The 21,947-nt window shown below is 39.7% G+C and overlaps 1 long non-coding RNA gene across 1 annotated transcript in view; it reads left to right on the forward strand.

Annotated features, from left to right (window-relative positions):
- LOC122460243 overlaps nucleotides 1-16,627 on the forward strand; it is a 33,753-nt gene extending 17,126 nt beyond the window's left edge. The window contains exons 4-5 of the long non-coding RNA XR_006281430.1: nucleotides 10,066-10,121; nucleotides 14,336-16,627. This is a non-coding gene — a long non-coding RNA (uncharacterized LOC122460243). The remainder of the gene's footprint in view (nucleotides 1-10,065; nucleotides 10,122-14,335) is intronic.
- Nucleotides 16,628-21,947: the final 5,320 nt, after the last annotated feature.

The raw sequence follows: 21,947 nt of genomic DNA on the forward strand, positions 1-21,947 counted from the left end.
ATGAGACAGGTTTCAGAGTAGCAGCCGTGTTAGTCTGTATTTGCAAAAAGAAAAGGAGTACTTGTGGCACCTTAGAGACTAACAAATTTATTAGAGCATAAGCTTTCGTGAGCTACAGCTCACTTCATCGGATGTATTTGGTGGAAAAAACAGAGGAGAGATTTATATACACACACACAGAGAACATGAAACAATGGGTTTATCATACACACTGTAAGGAGAGTGATCACTTAAGATAAGCCATCACCAGCAGCAGGGGGGGGGAAAGGAGGAAAACCTTTCATGGTGACAAGCAAGGTAGGCTAATTCCAGCAGTTAACAAGAATATCAGAGGAACAGTGGGGGGTGGGGTGGGAGGGAGAAATACCATGGGGAAATAGTTTTACTTTGTGTAATGACTCATCCATTCCCAGTCTCTATTCAAGCCTAAGTTAATTGTATCCAGTTTGCAAATTAATTCCAATTCAGCAGTCTCTCGTTGGAGTCTGTTTTTGAAGCTTTTTTGTTGAAGGATAGCCACTCTTAGGTCTGTGATCGAGTGACCAGAGAGATTGAAGTGTTCTCCAACTGGTTTTTGAATGTTATAATTCTTGACGTCTGATTTGTGTCCATTCATTCTTTTACGTAGAGACTGTCCAGTTTGGTCAATGTACATGGCAGAGGGGCATTGCTGGCACATGATGGCATATATCACATTGATAGATGCGCAGGTGAACGAGCCTCTGTTAGTGTGGCTGATGTGATTAGGCCCTATGATGGTATCCCCTGAATAGATATGTGGACAGAGTTGGCAACGGGCTTTGTTGCAAGGATAGGTTCCTGGGTTAGTGGTTCTGTTGTGTGGTGTGTGGTTGCTGGTTAGTATTTGCTTCAGATTGGGGGGCTGTCTGTAAGCAAGGACTGGTCTGTCTCCCAAGATCTGAGAGAGTGATGGGTCGTCCTTCAGGATAGGTTGTAGATCCTTGATGATGCGTTGGAGAGGTTTTAGTTGGGGGCTGAAGGTGATGGCTAGTGGCGTTCTGTTGTTTTCTTTGTTGGGCCTGTTCTGTAGTAGGTGACTTCTGGGTACTCTTCTGGCTCTGTCAATCTGTTTCTTCACTTCAGCAGGTGGGTATTGTAGTTGTAGGAATGCATGATAGAGATCTTGTAGGTGTTTGTCTCTGTCTGAGGGGTTGGAGCAAATGCGGTTATATCGTAGTGCTTGGCTGTAGACAATGGATCGAGTGGTATGATCTGGATGAAAGCTAGAGGCATGTAGGTAGGAATAGCGGTCAGTAGGTTTCCGATATAGGTGGTGTTTATGTGACCATCGCTTATTAGCACCGTAGTGTCCAGGAAGTGGATCTCTTGTGTGGACTGGTCCAGGCTGAGGTTGATGGTGGGATGGAAATTGTTGAAATCATGGTGGAATTCCTCAAGAGCTTCTTTTCCATGGGTCCAGATGATGAAGATGTCATCAATGTAGCGCAAGTAGAGTAGGGGCATTAGGGGACGAGAGCTGAGGAAGCGTTGTTCTAAGTCAGCCATAAAAATGTTGGCATACTGTGGGGCCATGTGGGTACCCATCGCAGTGCCGCTGATTTGAAGGTATACATTGTCACCAAATGTGAAATAGTTATGGGTCAGGACAAAGTCACAAAGTTCAGCCACCAGATTAGCCGTGACAGTATCGGGGATACTGTTCCTGACGGCTTGTAGTCCATCTTTGTGTGGAATGTTGGTGTAGAGGGCTTCTACATCCATAGTGGCTAGGATGGTGTTTTTAGGAAGATCACCAATGGACTGTAGTTTCCTCAGGAAGTCAGTGGTGTCTCGAAGATAGCTGGGAGTGCTGGTAGCGAAGGGGCTGAGGAGGGAGTCTACATAGCCAGACAATCCTGCTGTCAGGGTGCCAATGCCTGAGATGTTGGGGCGTACAGGATTTCCAGGTTTATGGATCTTGGGTAGCAGATAGAATACCCCAGGTCGGGGCTCCAGGGGTGTGTCTGTGCGGATTTGTTCTTGTGCTTTTTCAGGGAGTTTCTTGAGCAAATGCTGTAGTTTCTTTTGGTAACTCTCAGTGGGATCAGAGGGTAATGGCTTGTAGAAAGTGGTGTTGGAGAGCTGCCTAGTAGCCTCTTGTTCATACTCCGACCTATTCATGATGACGACAGCACCTCCTTTGTCAGCCTTTTTGATTATGATGTCAGAGTTGTTTCTGAGGCTGTGGATGGCACTGTGTTCTGCATGGCTGAGGTTATGGGGTAAGCGATGCTGCTTGCTTACAGACAGCCCCCCAATCTGAAGCAAATACTCACCAGCAACCACACAACAGAACCACTAACCCAGGAACCTATCCTTGCAACAAAGCCCGTTGCCAACTCTGTCCACATATCTATTCAGGGGACACCATCATAGGGCCTAATCACATCAGCCACACTATCAGAGGCTCGTTCACCTGCGCATCTACCAATGTGATATATGCCATCATGTGCCAGCAATGCCCCTCTGCCATGTACATTGGCCAAACTGGACAGTCTCTACGTAAAAGAATGAATGGACACAAATCAAACGTCAAGAATGATAACATTCAAAAACCAGTTGGAGAACACTTCAATCTCTCTGGTCACTCGATCACAGACCTAAGAGTGGCTATCCTTCAACAAAAAAGCTTCAAAAACAGACTCCAACGAGAGACTGCTGAATTGGAATTAATTTGCAAACTGGATACAATTAACTTAGGCTTGAATAGAGACTGGGAATGGATGAGTCATTACACAAAGTAAAACTATTTCCCCATGGTATTTCTCCCTCCCACCCCACCCCCCACTGTTCCTCTGATATTCTTGTTAACTGCTGGAATTAGCCTACCTTGCTTGTCACCATGAAAGGTTTTCCTCCTTTCCCCCCCCCTGCTGCTGGTGATGGCTTATCTTAAGTGATCACTCTCCTTACAGTGTGTATGATAAACCCATTGTTTCATGTTCTCTGTGTGTGTGTGTATATAAATCTCTCCTCTGTTTTTTCCACCAAATGCATCCGATGAAGTGAGCTGTAGCTCACGAAAGCTTATGCTCTAATAAATTTGTTAGTCTCTAAGGTGCCACAAGTACTCCTTTTCTTTTTGTCATGAGACAGGGATCAATATCCATTGATTCCAGCTGCTACTATTATAAACTCCCTATGTGCCTCCTTCATGCTATCATAGACAAGATTCAGTCATAGACCAAAGCCAGTAGCCTTAGTTAGTACCTTTAGAGGAGCCAAAAGGAAACCTCTCTCTGACCAATCAAACTGGAGAAGTACTAAGCTTATCTCAGATGGTAGTTGCTCTTTCATTACCTTAAAGTTACACAGGATTAGTCAGATCAGATCAGTCCTTCTAATCCTGCATCCCTTTCACAGTGCCTAGCGCAAATGTTACAATAGTAGTCTTAATTCAGCCAAGTTCACTTTATGACATAATCAGTAATACATAAAGCTACAAATATAACTGGGAAAACAGGAATCCATACGTGCAACATGTGCTAATGTATAGATGCTGGTGTAACCTTCACATTTGCATGCTCATTGTATTTATGTAGGTTTATTTGTACTCTATGACCTTGCTTTAGGAAAGTAGGGGTGGAAAGGGAATAAAATACAAGGAGGCAAGTGCAACTATTCCAACGATCACACTATTTCACATTCAGAAAATGTATAATTTTATTATATTTGTATTTAGGTAGTACAAAGATGGCTCATTGTACAAGGTACAGTGCAAGTCCAGAAATAGACAAAAGCCCAGATTGTTAAAGGTATTTAGGCACTGCTGCACTCAGCATTGCCCAACTTAACTGATTTAGGAACCCAAGTCTCATTTTCAAAAGGGACAGTTAGTGGGATTTAGGCTCCTAACTGCCTAAATCTCTTTGGGAAAGGAGGTTTAGGCTCTGAAATCAGTTAGGTACTGCAACGCTGAGCGCAGCTGTGCCTAAATACCTTTAAAAATCTGGGCCAAAGTCCCTGTCACCGTTTACAATCTATGAGTGCCTTTATTTGAAAGTGCAGCTATCTGATCTCGAATATAAAGGTGCAAGATTCAAATAATGTTATCAGATAGGATCATGCCTGTCTAACTGCTGTTAGATTGTTAAAAATGTAGTGGAAATTCAATATGCTGTGCCTATTCCAAATACAATTTGCAAGCACATATAAACAAGGCTCTGTGAGAACGTGAACCTATGTTTCTATGGCAGGATGCTCTGGTGGAATTTCTGTAGCAGCTTCTGATAAATTTTAAAATGGTGGTTTTTAAATGGAATTAAATATAAAATTGCATTATTTAATCAGTGAAGTAGCCTGCCTGTGTTGTGTATTTTTATATTAAATTTAGGGACGTCAAGTGATTAAAAAAATTAATTGTGCAATTAATCACACTGTTAAACAATAATAGAATACTATTTATTTAAATCATTTTGGATGCTTTCTACATTTTCAAATATACTGATTTCAATTACAACACAGAATACAAAGTGTACAGTGCTCACTTTTTATATTTATTTTTGATTACAAGTATTTTCACTGTAAAAAAAAATAGTATTTTTCAATTCACCTAATACAAGTACGATAGTGCAATCTTTTTATCATGAAAGTTGAACTTACAAATGTAGAATTACGTACAAAAAAACTGCATTCAAAAATAAAACAATATTAGAGCCTGCAAGTTCACTCGGTCCTATTTCTTGTTCAGCCAATTGCTCAGCCAAACAAGTTTGTTTGCATTTGCAGGAGATAATGCTGCCCACTTCTTGTTTACAATGTCATCTGAAAGTGAGAACAGGTGTTCTCATGGCACTGTTGTAGTCAGCATCACGAATTATTTATGTTCCAGATGCGCTAAAGATTCATATGTCCCTTCATGCTTCAACCATCATTCCAGGGGACACATGTCCATGCTGATGACTACTTCTGCTCGATAACAATCCAAAGCAGTGCGGACCAACACATTTTCATCTTCATCTTCATTATCTGAGTCAGATTCCACCAGCAGAAGGTTGATTTTCTTTTTTGGTGGTTCAGGTTCTGTAGTTCCTGCATTGGATGTTGCTCTTTTAAGACTTCTGAAAGCATGCTCTATGCCTCATCCCTCTCAGATTTTGGAAGGCACTTCAGATTCTTAAACCTTTGGTCGAGTGCTGTAGCTATCTTTAGAAATCTTACCTTCTTTGTGTTTTGTGAAAATGTTCTTAAAATGAACAACACATGCTGGGTCATCATCCGAGACTGCTATAACATGAAATATGTGGCAGAATGTGGGTAAGACAGAATAGGGGACATACAATTCTCCCCCAAGGCGTTCAGTCACAAATTTCATTAATGCACTATACTTTTAACGAGCATCATCAGCATGGAAGCATGTCCTCTGGACTGGTGGCCGAAGCATGAAGGGGCATACGAATGTTTAGAATATCTGGCACGTAAATACCTTGCAATGCCAGCTACAAAAGTGCCATGCAAATGCCTGTTCTCACTTTCTGGTGACATTGTAAATAAAAAGAGGGCAGCATTATCTCCTGTAAATGTAAACAAACTTGTTTTTCTTAGTGATTGGCTGAACAAGAAGTAGGACTGAGTGGACTTGTAGGCTCTAAAGTTTTACATTGTTTTGTTTTTGAGTGCAGTTATGTAAGAAAAAAAATCTACATTTGTAAGTTGTACTTTCATGAAAAAGAGATCGCACTACAGTATTGGCTGAGGTGAATTGAAAAATGCTATTTCTTTTGTTTATCATTTATATACTGCAATTTGAAATGCTATATAAAATAATATACACTTTGATTTCAATTACAACACAGAATACAATATATATGAAAATGTAGAAAACCATCTAAAATATTTAATGAATTTCAATTGGTATTCTATTGTTTAACAGTGCGATTAAAACTGCGATTAATCGCGATTAATTTTTTTAGTTAATCGCGTGAGTTAACTGCAATTAATCAACAGCCCTAATTAAATTCAATATATTATAAGCTGTTTCCACATTTTCAGTTTTCACTATATCACAGATTTTTATACTGAAAGCAAGTAACTATGTTATAGAAGTTGTTGAGGTGAAACTGGAGGTTTCAATAGCTTGAGAGGTGGTACTTTTTGCACCTGAGGAAATGATTTCAGATTATGTCATGAGCACAGTAGCTAGGTATGTCTTCTAAAATGACCAGAAGTGAAATTCGTTAATAAAGTTAACTATCTCAACAATGAAATGACCATCATAAGGTTTCAGTCTCAACTAATTGAAATGAATGGAGCAATTAACACCTCTCAAGAACTATTTTTTCAGGCTATCTGCAGATTCAGGAAGACTTTTACTTCTTCAGTTTACATTGACTAGCACTTTCAGTTTTTTTCTCTGCAACCAGAAGGGCTAGATTTTTTTTTTTAAACGAAAGCTTCGGATTTTGGCACACAATTCTGTGGCAAACCATGAATTCCACAGCTGTGACATAACAGAACACTCAGGGTCCTGTTTATAATTTCCTTTTCTTCAGCCAAATTTATTCAGACTGAAGACCTGATTTTCTTCTCACATATTCCTATTTGAATCAGGAGCAACTCTGTTGATTTCAGTGGAGTTACCCATGTAAAACTGTTATATGGGTACCTGGATTTAAGCTTAATCAATCCTGAAGCAATTTTTGAGTTATCCATTCTCATCAAAAAGTATCTAGAAAATCTCAGTATAAAAAACACCTCAGCAAGAGTTCACCAAACTTTTTTTTAAAAGGTATAAGCAATTGAAAACGAGGACCTTAAAATGGATGTGTGTTTCCACCAACTGAAAGAGTGTTATGGAAGCAATGCTCCAATTCAGGATTCCTTTCTGTCTGTATTTGCCTGTGTCTAAAAACGGGTTAGGAGATGGTACTCTAGGACAAATTCAGACTTGAAGCTAAAACAGCTCTGGATTTGCATCTCTGACTGTTTTTTGCATCTCTGACTGTATTTGTATCCTGGCTGTGGGGTTTTATTTTGTTGTCTTTAGATTTTGCTTCTTCCTACTTTTTTTTTTTTATAGTGAATGATTTTCATCCACTCCTTCCCCACACTCAGTCAGGTTTCTATTCATTTGAGTAGCACTTATCAGTTACCTCTGAAAGCATTTTCAAAGCAAATAAAGCCTCAAACCATTAAAAATAATTCCCAATAAAACAGGGTTTAGAAAAGTGAATTTACACCAGAAATGAGTAGGGACAAGTGGTGACACTGTCACAGTTAAGATACACAACTGATTTCCCTGCCTTGCCTATCACAGCTATATTGTGGGCAAGCTGTGCCCCCTTGTGCCTAATATATGCCAAGATTTTCAAAAGTGCTTAGTGGCTTTGGGTCCCTTAATAGGACTAATTTTTCATACGCTGGGTGGCTCAGTGCTTTCTGAAAATCAGCCCCCTTTAAGATGTCTCAAGTTAGGTACCCCAAAATTGGGTCACACAAAATAATGAGGCACTTTTGAAAATCTTGTCCATAGTATCTAAAGCAAGGAGGAAGCACAGGTTTGAATTGTCCCTCTAATGTTTCTAATAAGTTTGCAGCATTGCAGCAAGACTCCTTAATTCTATATTTCTGTCACTGAATGTTGTAAACCCATATAGTTAAAAAGTGACTTGAACATGAATTTTGGCAAGTTAATTTATTTTCAATTTTTCTCCAGTATGAAATGGATAGAGCAATTGTTAAATATTTATCCCAAACTAAATACTACCTAGAAGTAAATAATTTCAGCCACATTAATCTAGGAAAGCCAGAAATTAAATTACAAAGGTCAATGAAATTTTTACTAGTGTTAGACCACTACTGTAGCATATCATATTTTAAACTCACCCCAACACATTTATTTATTCCACTGCATCTCCACAGCACTTCATTTTCACAAAAGGAATAAACTGAGTATATATTATAGTTGTGCCTAAGAGAAGCCTCAGATCTGAGTACCCCTGAATGTTGTGAATACAAATTCTGAACCCAGATCTGAATTTCTTAAACGGTTCCTAACTTTACAAGGGACTGAACCAAAACCCTGAATTGGATTATGTCAAATGTGGATCTAGATCTGAATTTTAATGCTCAGGCTTTGTATCACTAATTCCTAAATGTATCTCTTCTTAATGATTCTATTGTATAGCTAAGACTTATTGATTATTCAAATTATAAACAGGGGTTTACAAACATGTTACTGTGTGGACCACATCTTTACAGGGATTGTTTTGGAGGTCTTTTCCTCTGATTTGCAAACATGAGGGCCACCTTCATTTCCATTTGTGATTGCAGAACTAAGGATGTGTGCATTTTTAGCTGGCTTTTAGTGCTATTTAGTAGCTGGAAATGAGGAAAAAACAGTGTCTTATGACTAGCTCTCCACAGACTGCCTACAAATGCTTCAAGCAAGAATCTCACTATACTTCTTGAACTTAATTCAAGGTCAGACTAAAATAAATCAGGGTTTCTTTCAATGGTGCTGAAGGAACATAGGCAGGTATTCTTGATGCTGACTCTGCGTGTGACATTCCCAGCAACTGGCCTTCATAAAGTCAGACTCAGCCATCCTTTCCTGCTGTAAGGAGCTCTAGGATTTAACTGTACCTGGTAATCAAGCCTAAGCACAATAATGCCTCCCAAGCCTTTCCTGGCCCACAGTAAGAATGCTCGAGTCTGGGTTGCTATTTCTGTAAACTGTTTACTCTGCACATACTTCTGCAAATCCAATCCTGCTCTCAAATTGCTTCCCATAAACAACGTAGCATGATTTTGATATATGGTGTCATGCTCTTTTGCTAGCAGAAATATGACTGTATAATAGCATATTGTGTTTTATTCCCCCCCATGTGCTGTGCTTCATTAAGTGCCTGAATAAATCTCTCGGTGAAAATCATTTGTGATCAAATGGTAGGAAGACAGATGTAATGTGCTTAACTCTGTGTTTCTGCTGTCAGTGTGTAGGTGAGCATTCTTGACAAATGGAGACAGGGTACCCTCAGTTAAGGGTCCATCAAAAGCCAGATGTTAACATTCAAAACATGGTGCAAGGCTTATTTCATAGGCAATGCCTTTGCTTAATCTTACAGCATCATTATTTATTATTGAGCGTCAACAGTGTGCTCAGTGCCATTCTAGCATACAGGAAAATATGGTCCCTGCCCTAAGCGGCTTGCAAACTTATGTAGACAAATAGAATAGTTCAGACATGTAATACTTTGGGAGCTGGAAGTAACCTGAAGAGGTTTAACAATTTTACAGAGGCAAAGGCTTCCAAGAAGTGAACTGGATTTCTTGTTGACCATTTGTGTAGTTCCATTTCTGACAGACAAGGGAATGTGGGTCTTGAAGGGGATACTCTGTTGTCACAGAGTATTCAAAAAATCTGTCTCCTTTGAGTAAATCATATTTCTCCAACAATATCAATCGCTTTTCAGGACTTCAGAAGCCTGTAGTCATGTTGTCATATTACAAAACAGTAGGCTTGATCTTACATGGTGCAGGTGTTGAGTGTTGTGCATAAGCTGAAAAGTTCTGAGCAGAACAAGGGGGCAGGTGAACTCACTCATGGGTTAATAAAAGCACCACAAGGTGGCCACCAAGTTATTCCTGCCTAGTAGGAGTGAGGCCAAAGAAGGAAGCACAGAGTTTAGAATCTTGTTCCCCGAATGAAAATTGCACTTAAGCCCATGTCCTTCCGAAATGCCCATTATTCATCATGCTTTCTTTTAAACTTATGCCTGCCATTCCTCCCTTCAGTTCAGCACTCAAAATAGTGATGATAAGGAATGAGAAGTTCTTAAATTGTGAGCAATAAAGAGCATTCAAAGTGAGTATTGGTGCTTGAGGGAAAATAAAGCCCTAAGTAGTAGATGCTTTATAATGGGGTCAATGGATGTTCTTTGCACAGTAACTCTCATATATATGTCTATCATTGTGTGTCTCAGAGAAATTTTCTTTAGCATTTGCAGAGGACATAGAGTATTTCATTGGACAAGTACAATCCTCTGTTTAATTGAATATCGATGTGATGGCCATGTAGCTAATTTTTTTGCCTTTTTCCACTAGATGTCTTATGAGGCCAGTAATCAAAATTATTCTATCCAAATTTGGCTTTTTCTCAGGTACACATAAAAGGGCTTATTTCCAATCATTTGTCTTTAAAATAAATTATTTTTACTAAATATATATGCTTATATATTGGCTTGATATTTGAAATGGTATTTGCTCTGATAGCTTTAAAATTCTAAAGGCGTTGATATGATGGAGTTCAGTGGAAATTTATTGTTGCAAGCTTATCCTGATAAAGAATTTCTTGAAATCCGAATCTGATCAAGTTGTAAAATGTGGACTGGAGCACAAGGTAATTAATCAAGAACATCAGCTTTTAAAGCCTTAAAAAAACATCTGTAGGGCTTGCAGAACAAGAAGCAGTCACAAGACGTAAAAAATGTTGATGTGTGTGTTTTTATTTTGCTATTCTGAAACTACTTTTGCAAGAGAGAGATTTTCTACTTGTAAATTCTCAGCCATACCCACTCCAAAAAACTACGTATGGTGTAAGAGTTTATTTTTGCAATAGAAGGAGGGAGTGTCATGAGTGGGAAAGCTTCTTCTGTTTTTATGATAATATTGCCCAGGTAATGGTTCATAATTAGATAGTCTAATGGTTCCTTCTGGCCATAAAATGTCTGAGTCTGACTTCCTGTATGATACGCTTTAGAACTTCATCCAGTTATCCCCATATTGAGCCCAATAACTTGGGTTTGACTAAAGCATATCTTCCAGAAAGGCAGCCCATCTTGATTTGAAAACTTCAAGTGTATCCATCACCTAGTTTGTTCTATTGGCTAATCAGCTTCACTGTAAACAATTTGGCTTATTTCTAGTATGAATTTGTTCTGCATGAAAGATTTTCAAACTGGTAAATTTGCATCTCTCTGGTAGGTATCTTTTCAAGTATTCTCAAGATTGAGTCGGAGAGAGTGGTACAGTGAGCAAAGCAGGACTGGGAATGCACAGGAGCCTGGCACCAATGCACAGAGACAACACATCTAAGTAGTTTCAGGTACTGCTGCAATCAACAAAACCATTGCTCAGCTACTGACTCACCCTGGAGGTGCCTAAAATCACTTAGCATCTAATAAGTTTCTATCTCTTGGGATTCACACTGCTGCCTCCTGATGCCTATCTCCTATGCAAACCCGATGGCAATCCTCAAACCTGGGGAAGAGAGGTAGGGAAACATGCTATCTAGCCTGTGGGACCTGATCTGTTAGGCATGTGGAGAGGATGTGTGGCTACAGGAGATGCTGGTGGCAGTGACTTTGTTCTAATTTTTATCCCAAATCACTAGAACACTCACCCAGGATGTGGGTTGAGTTTTCCTTGTTGCTTGATGAGGAGAAAGGATTTGAGCAGGGGTCTCCCACCACCTAGAATAGTGGCCTAACTGCTGAGTTATGGAATATTCTGATGTGGGACTCTGAGTATCTCCCACTGAAGCAGTTCCATGTAGGATGAAAATGAGGCATTGTAATAGGAGGACTGGGCCACCAGGCTAACCATCAGGTTATACAGTCATTCTCTCTCTCTCTCTGGCCCAATGGCTATTTAACTGATGATAAGTTTTTCTAATAGTTATTTACTGTCACTGTTAAAAAAAAATTGTACCTTTTTTCTAATTTGAATTTGTTTAGCTTCTGCTTACAACCATTGGCTTTCATTATACCTTCCTCTGGTAGACTAAGGAGCTCTCTACTATCAGAAATCTCTTCCCCAGGTAGGTACTTGTAAATAGTGATCAAGTCACCTCTTAACTGTCCCTTGGATAAACTAAATACATTGAGCTTCCTCCTAGTCTCTCACTATAAGGCATATTATCCCTGAAGTGGGATTTAACTTCCAGTAGTTGTGGGGAGGTCCCACCAGGATAGGGTGATACAATTGTGAATCTACGTAAGCTCTGGTGATAGGTGATTTGATGGTTAGAAATATCAACACTCAGGTGTGAGGTGACCATAACAGCTATTTTTTGACTCAGCTACCAGGTACAAAGATGATGGATCTCAAGAGAAATCTAGATAACCTTTTTGTGAGTGCTGTAAAGAAGCTGTGGCTATGGTATGTATTGGTACCAAAGATATAGAGTGATGCAGCAAAGGGAGCCTGGAAACTAAATTTAGATTGCTATGAACCTCCTGTGGTAATTTCTTTGAAATGCTTCTGGTTCTACACACAGGTTCCAGATCCAGAAGATGATATAAAGATTAATTTAAATGTTTTAAACCTGCAGACTCTTTGGGGGAACAATGTCTCTTTATGATTTCACACATAGGAACCGATTCCTTGGGTGCTGCGGGGCTGCAGCACCCACGGGGAAAAATTAGCTCTGCACCCACCGGCAGCCAAGCTCCCGCCTGTCACCTCCTTTTCCTCCCGAGTGCGCTGCGTCCCCGCTCCTCCCAGCGCTTCCCACCCCCTGCCTAACAGTTGTATGGTGGGGCTTAGGACTTTCCAGGAGGGAGGGGGAGGAGTGGGGATGTGACATGCTTGGGGGTGGAGGCGGTAAAGAGGTAGTGCAGGGCGGGGACTTGGAGGAAAGGGTGGAATTGGGGCAGGGTGAGGTGGTGCAGGAGTGGGGCCAGGGATGTGGGGGGAGTCGAGCACCCACGAGGCAGAGGGGAAGTCAGCGCCTATGATTTCACAGACTATTCCTCACAGGATCTTTGGCCAATTGCAAACCAGTCAAAGAATTTCCTTTCCAAGGAATGTCTTCCTCACCTAAGTCTTTCACTGGAATCACAGATTCATTTCTAGACAGTTTTTGGCAAATCCTAAAATCAGCACACACAAATTCCCCCGGCCAGCCCAAACCTCAAAGTAAAATAGACTTAATTTGACGGTTTCTTTCTTCCCTGTGTCAGGGGAGAACCTCGGAGCTCCTAGACCCTCCAGGTCTGCCAAAAGTCTCCTTCCTTCTGAGGCAAGGAAACTCCTTTTATATACTCAACACCCTTCCCAGCAGGAACTGCTGGACCTCTCTGTAGTCTGACCTTCTTTAACTTATTCTGCTTCTACCACTGGTGCGTCTCAAAGGAGTGCTTGCAACTGATCTGAGGCCAAAGAGATATTGGTGGCTGGGAAGATGAGGACAACTAAAGCCAGCTGAACTTGATGATCTGGAATACCTTGGTGTATGATTTGGTGTCCAACAGACTAACAGAGGTGGGCATAATTTGGAGCAGCCAATACATAGTCACTTCTGTCAAGCAGCATTGGATATAAATGTGCCAGATAGTACTAATGAAGCAGAGCAAATACTGGCCTTACAGGGGTTAAAAGCTGCAACAGACCTAAAAGTTGCAATTCTTCAACAAAAAAACTTCAAAAACAGACTCCAACGAGAGACTTCTGAATTGGAATTAATTTGCAAACTGGATACAATTAACTTGAGTTTGAATAAAGACTGGGAGTGGATGGGTCATTACACAAAGTAAAACTATTTCCCCATGTTTATTCCCTCTCACCCCCCACTGTTCCTCAGACGTTCTTTCAACTGCTGGAAATGGCCCATCTTGATTATAACTGCAAAAGGCTTCTCCCTCCCCCCCTCCCCCCCGCTCTCCTGCTGGTAATAGCTCACCTTAAGTGATCGCTCTAGTTATAGTGTGTATGGTAAAACCCATTGTTTCATGTTCTCTATGTATATAAATCTCCCCACTGTATTTTCCACTGAATGCATCCGATGAAATGAGCTGTAGCTCACGAAAGCTTATGCTCAAATAAATTTGTTAGTTTCTAAGGTGCCACAAGTACTCATTTTCTTTTTGCGAATATAGACTAACACGGCTGTTACTCTGAAACAGAATATGGGAATCTGAAGGAGGAGAACAGCTCTGGAAAGGTGTGGAGATTCCAGTGGGAAGCTGAAGCCAATGCTCTTGTATCTGGGGAAGGCTTTGGGTTGGCCAAGGTGTTTTGGTTGGTCCAGGTTGTGTTTTGTCTCACTTGAATGCATGTTCACATTGCAGAAATCCCCTTACTGGCATTCTCACCAGAGAGGTGATACATTGGGTTGACAGGGAGACTGAATTACATGCTCTTTCTAGAAGTGGTTCTGCAAGGTTAGGGTTGAGGCATATTTGCAGGGATAAGGGGGAATCTTGCACTGATGCTGAGTTTTATGGGCACTCACTTCACTCTTCCAATAAAGAGAAAAATAAACTTGTTTGAAACTGTTTATGGAAAGCAAACATGGCATATATGACAGGCAGGTTTGTGTTGGGCTCCTTGTTGTCCATTTACTTTATCTTGATTTTCATTTGTTTTCCCACAGACTATAGGCATCTAGTTAAAGCTGGCCACAACTCTGGAAAGGAAGAAGCATCCATAAGATCTAATAGCTGGGGAACAGAAAGGAATCAAGCTAGATCTTTTGAGAGATCAGGCCATCTTCAAGAAACTCTTCCTCAGAACTGTTCTCTCTAGCATGTATCCTCTCAGTCCATTCCTCCCACTTCAAATGTGTATGAGTTACTTGGAAACTGAGGGAATCTTGGCACTGCAAAACTGTGGTCTGGGGAAATTCCACAAGATTTGAGGATAAAACCACTGCAAAACCGTTTGTCGTGGACTGGCCACTAAGCAGCATTGTGAGCAATTGAGGAGCATGATTTTTTTTGCCTCCCTCTGAATTATCAGCTCTTAGCTATTGCAGAAGGCAGAATACTGGGATTGATTGACCAATTGTGTGAAGGGACTACAGGTGATGCTCAGGCCTGACTGCAGGCTACTATCCCACAATAAAAATGATCTGGCACGTGCTGGAGAAAGACCTTAAAATAAAACTCAGGGAAAACCTGATAGACTGAAATATGAAGACACTTGAGGGCCGCATAGAGGAAAACAGCACTTCAAGAAGATCCATTTGATTAGAGGACTATCAGTTTTGTTTTTTTTCTAAACTTAGTACCTTGGCTATTGCTAATAAAGAAATGTATTTACTGAATCAGTAGTTTACATTTAAAGGAGCTATTGTGGTTGTTGCATAGCCAGTAGTTAGATGACTGAACATATATTCTGGGACAAGGATGCAGCAGTCCACCTTCTGGTGAAGGTCAATATAGAGAACATCCCTGGTACCAACGGGTTTTTTTATCTCAAAGTAAGAATTTTTATTTTCTAATGTCCATTTTGCAGCTGTCCTTGAGTAACCAATCACATCATATTTTTGTAGAAATGCATTTCATTCTCTAGGAAATGACTCATACAATGTGGCAAAATATAAGACTACTGTTTACTGGTAGTTGGCTCCTATTTATCTATTTGAGTTGAACTGATCCAGTTGACTCTTAGAACAAGAGGTTTTATCATTCGCAAATGTTGCAAAGTTGATTTTGTTTTATATTTTTCATATTGGTTTTGAGTTGCTGGATTTATTTCCTTTTCAAATTACTTTTTCCTAAAAAAACTCTGTTGAAACTTAGTATGTTAACAAATGAGGACAATGTATTAGTTCTTGAGATCCATTATGGATTAGCCATGATACTTGCACAAATATCTTTAATGGGAAACTAGGCAAGGAATATTTTATTTTTCTCTTGACCGCCTGTGGGTGTATCTGTTCTGTCTCCTCCTCTGCTGGTATCCAGCCTATGTCGTCTTGAGGTGGATTTTGAAGCTGAAAAATTCTAGTTTGAAGTCAATATTCTTGCCACTTATATCTTTCATTCTCTACTGGTCTCTCTGTAGTTTGTTCATCTTTTCTCTAAATTTTCAAGTGAAGACCATAAAGAATTGTTTTTGTGTCTTACATTGTGAGGGAGTTGAAAGTCTACATCAATAAGTAATTGCCTTGATGAAAAGTACTATATTAATTATTTCAAAGCATTGTGGAAGGAGCTGGGTTTTTTCTTTGTTCGTGAAAGTAGATTTTATAATTGTAAGTGCTTTTTTTCCCTAAAACATCTCACAAAATGACACTTAAAATTGCAATAGTACAAAGGCCAACCTCCCCAAAAAGCCGCCAAACAACCTCCTTGACTTTTTTCCTTTAGTCTTATGTTGGGCTGCTTTATTGTCTGAGTATCTGAATCAGATAAATATCATTTGTCTAGTAGATCTATTTGGGACTGATCCAGTGCTTTTGAGATCCAGCGAAAGAGTCCCATTGACTTCAAATGGGGATTAGATCAGGCCTGTAGCTAATGCAAATACTTCAGCAAAACTGAGATTGAACTGCTGTATGTGTGACCTTTGAGAATGGAGGGTACTGCAATTTTTAACTTTCTATACCACTTGCTTCAGAATTCCACCAAGTTAATCATTATGCACTGGTATTCTATTACAAAGGAAAGAGGAATGTATGCCATACAGTATATTTGTTGTGGGATTTTTCCCCCTTGACAGTATCCCCTTAATTTCTCTCTCCCTTTACTATGTATTTTTCATCTTTGTAATTGTATTCTTTCAGTCTGCATAGCCTATTGGGATGCAGTTTGTATGATAGGTACTATACAAAATAATGTGTTATAGCATAAAGTATTGTTTTTAAATGTTAGGTATATTGCCCATTGATTTCATTTTTATTGCACTCCAAACTCACAAGCCACTTTAACAGTAAATTCTCATATCCTTAATAGCAAATAAACAAAAAAAAGAAATGAATAATATATTTTATTTATGTTGCTTCCTGCAAGTTCTGAATAAGCCCACTGGGCAATGATTTAATTTTCATTGCCTTGTATTGCTAGCAGTCACACATCTATAATCCACCACAAAGTAAATAAGACATTTGTATTGCTGCTTTCTCCCCCCCAGCATTCTGCACTGATAGCAGATTCAAAATCAGAGCTGTGCACATATTTGCAAAGAGTCCATCTTATCATCCATGGGTTTTTTCCACCAATGGGTCATATTATATCCATAAACTAAAATGAAAGGGCTAAATTTTCAACTGTGGCCGGCTAACATTAGGGCCTAAAATCCACATTTAGTCATCTAATTAAATAGCCTCTGAAAATCAAGCCACTGATTTAAGTGACCAACTTTCTCCCCTATCTTTGGAAAATTTGGGCCTATGGCTTCTTCTGTGCAAATATGTAAGCAGGTGGCTGGCTCATCTATTGCACTTCTCTCCTCTTCTAATATATGGCAGGAAATCTTAGCTATTGAAAGCTGAATCTCATCCAAATGCTCAGATGCTTATCCATACATCTGAATATTATGAGTCTCAGTTCCTTTCTCTTCAACATTGTCTTTCCCCAGCCAGCCTTCTTTTCCATGAACAGATCCCCATTGTCCAACCCTCCGACACCCTGTTTTTGCTAACAAAAGGACATGGGTTTGATTTAGGCCACTGATTTTTTTTTCAAAATTGGTGGTACTGTTCTTAGTCCATGGAGCCCTAAACATTTCCATGGAAAAGGCTTTATTGTTGATAACAGTAATAACAGTAGAGAACACTGTAGCATTGGGGTAGCTGAATGCCTTTTGTGGTTTGCTTGTCAATAGGGATGCAGAGCTGTGTGGGTAATAAAAGGATTGAAGTGAGCAACCTCACTCCCTCCAGAAGTTGCAAGGGCACTAGTGGTAGACTCCTCTTGCCCCCTGTACAGTTCCATTAGTTCCACTTCAGTCATGTTTCCAAGTTTTTCTTCACAACCATGAGGGCTAGAAACACATGTATGTTAAATGAAAGCTGAGATTCTGATGTAATCACATGACTTCAGGAGCTGGGGCCCTAGACATAGAGGCATGGTATCTATGCCTTAATTTGACTCTGAACCAAACAGGTGCTGGTCCATGAAGGAGGACTACTAGGAAGGGATGGGATCCACCTGACAAACAAGGGAAGAGCAGCTTCTAACCCCAACTCGCCAGCCCAATGAGTGGGCCTTTAAAATCAGTTCAGAGGGGGCAGGTGACCAAAGCCCACAGGTACTTGTTAAGAAAAGTGACCTTGACAGAGGGCTGGAAGTTGAGGGGGACGGGGAAATGGAAAATTACAGTTAGGTCATAGGAACAACAAGAGGGAATACAGATGGGGATTCTGTTCAACATCTTAGATATCTATGCACAAATGCAAGGAGTATAGGGAATAAACAGGAAGAACTGAAAGTGTTAGTACATAAGCTAAATTATGACCTAATAGGCATTAGAGACTTCCGTCTCATGACTGGAATATTGGTATAGAGGAGTATAACTTGTCCAGGGAGGGGAAAAAAGAGAGGAGATGTTGCATTGTACATCAAGGATGTATTCAGTTGTATTAAGGTCCAGAAGGAGGTGAGTGAGGGATCAGTTGAAAGTCTCTGGGTGAAAATAAAATGGGAAAAACAGGAGTGATGTCATGGTAGGGGTCTACTAAAGACCACAAAATCAGGAAGAGGAAGGTGGATGAAGCATTTCTAGAAGAAAAAAAAATTATCCAAAACACTAGGCCTAATAATAATAATAATAATAATAATGAGTGGATTTAGCTACCCTACATTTGTTGGAAAAGTAGTATGGCAAAATACAAAATCTCCAATGATGAATATACTGAGGACAGCTTCTTGTTTCAGACAGTGGAGAAAGTAAACGGGAACAGCCACTTTAGATTTTATTTTGACTAACAGGAACGATTGGTTGCAGATCTGAAGTTAGAAGGCAACTTGAAAGTGATCATGAAATGATAGATCTCATTATTCTGAGGAAAGGAAGGAGTGAGACCAGCAGTATAAGGGCAATGGACTTCAAAAAAAGCAGACTTTAACAAACTCGGAGATCTAGTTGGCAATGTCCCATGTTAAGAAAATCTAGGGAAAACAGAGTTCAGGAGAGCTGGCAGTTTCTCAAGGTGGCAATATTAAAGGCACAATAGCAAAAGCTCCTGTTGCGAAACAAAGATAGGAAGAATAGCAAGAAATCAATATGGCTGAATCAGGAGTCTTTAGTTACCTGAAATTCAAAAAGGAATCCTACAAAAAGTGGAAACACAGCAACTGCTTAAAGAGGAGTACAAAATAAAAAAAAAACCCTAAAAACAAAACAGCACAAGCATGTAGGGACAAAAATCAGAAATGCTAAGGCAAAAATGAGTTACAACTAGTAAGAGACCTAGAAGGCAAGAAGAAGAGATTCTGAAATACATTAGGAGCAAGAGAAGGATGAAGGAAAGTCTAAGTCCACTACTTACCAGGGAAGGAGAGCTAATAACAATGACATCAAAAAGGCTGAGGTGTTTAATGCCTATTTGGCTTCAGCATTCACTACAAATTGTGACCAGATACTTAACTCAAATAATGTTAACAACAAGGGGGAACGAACAGGAGCCAGAATAGGGAAAGAACAGGTTAAAGAATGTTTAGATAAGTTAGATGTATTCAAGTCAGCAAGGCCTTAAGGCACTAGCTGAAGTAATCTCAGATCTGCTATCAATTTTCTTTGAGCACTCATGAAGAGTGGATGAGATCTCAGTGGACTGGAGAAGGGCAAACACAGTATCTATCCTTAAAAAGGGGAACAAAATGAACCCAGAGAATTATAGACCAATTATAGCCTAACTTCAGTTCCTGGAAGGGTACTGGAACAAATTATCAAACAATCCGTTTGTAAGCACTGGAGGATAGTAGGCTGATAAGTATAACCAACAGGGATTTGTCAAGAACAAATCATTACAAACCAATTTAGTTTCCTTTGTTGACAGGTTTACTTGCCTAGTGAGTGGGGGAAAGCTGTGATGTATCTTGATTTTACAAAAATAAAAGGAGTACTTGTGGCATCTTAGAGACTAACAAATTTATTTGAGCATAAGCTTTCGTGAGCTACAACTCACTTAATTGGATGCATGTAGCTCACAAAAAGCTTATGCTCAAATAAATTTGTTAGTCTCTAAGATGCCACAAGTACTCCTTTTCTTTTTGCGAATACAGACTAAAACAGCTGCTACTCTGAAACCTATCTTGGTTTTAGTAAAGCTTTTGACAGTCTCAAACTAGGGAAATGTGATCTAGATGAAATTACTATAAAATGGATGCACAGCTGATTAAAAAACACACTGAAAGAGCAGCTATCAATGGTTCATTATGTAGCCTTTATAATTGGTATTACCAATGATATCTTAAACCACAGTGACCTGTGCCAAAGGTTCATGCTTCCTAAAGGCTAGTATATCAGAATTAGCAAGGTGAGGATGACAATTAGAAATATGATTAGGTTTGGAGGACACATACAATGAACGATAACAATGACCACAACATTCACAAGTTGTCAATCATCCTTTTAACAACAATTTCAATAAGCAGATGAACAAAGCCCCAATTACTGAAACATAAACAGAGATGGGGTAAACCATAGAACATCTAACATCAATGATTGCATAGTCTCATCCCCAAGGGTACCACAGAGATGGGTGTATCTCTCAAAGGTGCTTTTTTTTTTTTAGGTTTCTTGATGGAGTTTTCTTTCCTTATTCATGCTTGGGGAGCCCCTTTTATTCTATTTTGTTACATACACACCCCCATAACTCTTATGCATATGCATGAGGGTTCCAACCCCTTTTTCTTTATCTGGATTTCCACACCCCATAAATGTTGGGGTGCCCTGCTTTTCATAGGCTATCCTGTTAGTTCCCCTTATCTTCATTAACATTTCCAACAACAAGTCCCCATGGTAACTTGTGGTCATTTCCCATGATGTTACAATTTGTCATCTTGCAGTATTGACAGGCGCATTGTGGCATATTTTCCCAAACAGCACCAATTAATATATTTTTTACAATAATCTTGCAACTTTATTGGTAAAGGGTTACATCTGGGTCAGCTTGTCATGTCAACTTCTTTCAGGCATAAGCACTGATATGGCTAAGCTGAATTTGACAGGCCTGAAGCCTGTAGATCTTGCATTACTGCCTTACCTTAATTATGTACCTAGCACATTCTTACCAATAATATATGCTTATCAATCCCATACTCCAATAATATATCCTACATATTCCTACGCTTCTACCTATAACGTAAATCTATTCATCACATACTGATTACATATGGATTAACCACAACAACAGAGAACAATTAAATGATTATATAAAATGATTCGCTACAGCTGTCAAACTGGGAGGATGTATCTATTGGGGTCCTACAGGAGTTTGTCCTGGGTCTGGTAATATTTGGTATTTTAATTAATGGCTTGGTTAAAGGGGTAGAGAGTATGCTTATAGAATTTTGCAGTTGACACTAAGCTGGGAGGCATTGCAAGCACTTTGGAGGACAGGTACATTATTCAAAATGACCATGAGACATTGTAGAATTGGTCAGAAATCAACAAGATGAAATTCAGTAAAGAAAAGTGAAATGTAAGACAAAGGAAGGACAAAGAATTGGTCTGATATACCTTGAAGTGCAAAGGAACACACTGAATCCTTCACCTAGGAGGCAAACTGAGAGCATGCTTGTTACAGCTGTCTGTAAAGCAGCCTGGCTGTAAAGCTCTGCAAGGATTTTGGGTGAGCAATATGATAGCATCTTGTTAATTAAGCCTAGACTCTACAATAAGTGTTATGATTTTGTCTATATGTAACCATTTGTTTCCAATACTTCTACTTGCTATCACTTGAATCTCTGTGCTTTGTTAAAAAAACCATATACTTGATTTCAATATAATCCTATCTATCCTCTGTGTGTTAAGTAGAGCAGTGATCTGAGGTGGAGCTGGTAAGCTAGGGCGTAATCTTTCTGTGGAAGCAGAAAATTTGTGAATGCTACATGTGTCCAGTGGAACAGAGACTGGACACTCCAGAGAGATGCTCAGAGGGTCGAGGGTTGGGGTATGCCAATCACTAACCTGTAGAGTGACAGCGGGAACTAGAGGGCAGGGCTTGTGTTGTCCATAGCTGGTGGAGTTGGGGAGCTGACTCTCAGCAGGCACAGACAAGGCTTCCTCATGATAAGGGCACTTGGTAGCGAGAT

Source organism: Dermochelys coriacea, chromosome 5 (genome assembly GCF_009764565.3).
Source record: "Dermochelys coriacea isolate rDerCor1 chromosome 5, rDerCor1.pri.v4, whole genome shotgun sequence".
In the NCBI taxonomy this organism is placed as follows: Eukaryota; Metazoa; Chordata; order Testudines; family Dermochelyidae; genus Dermochelys; species Dermochelys coriacea.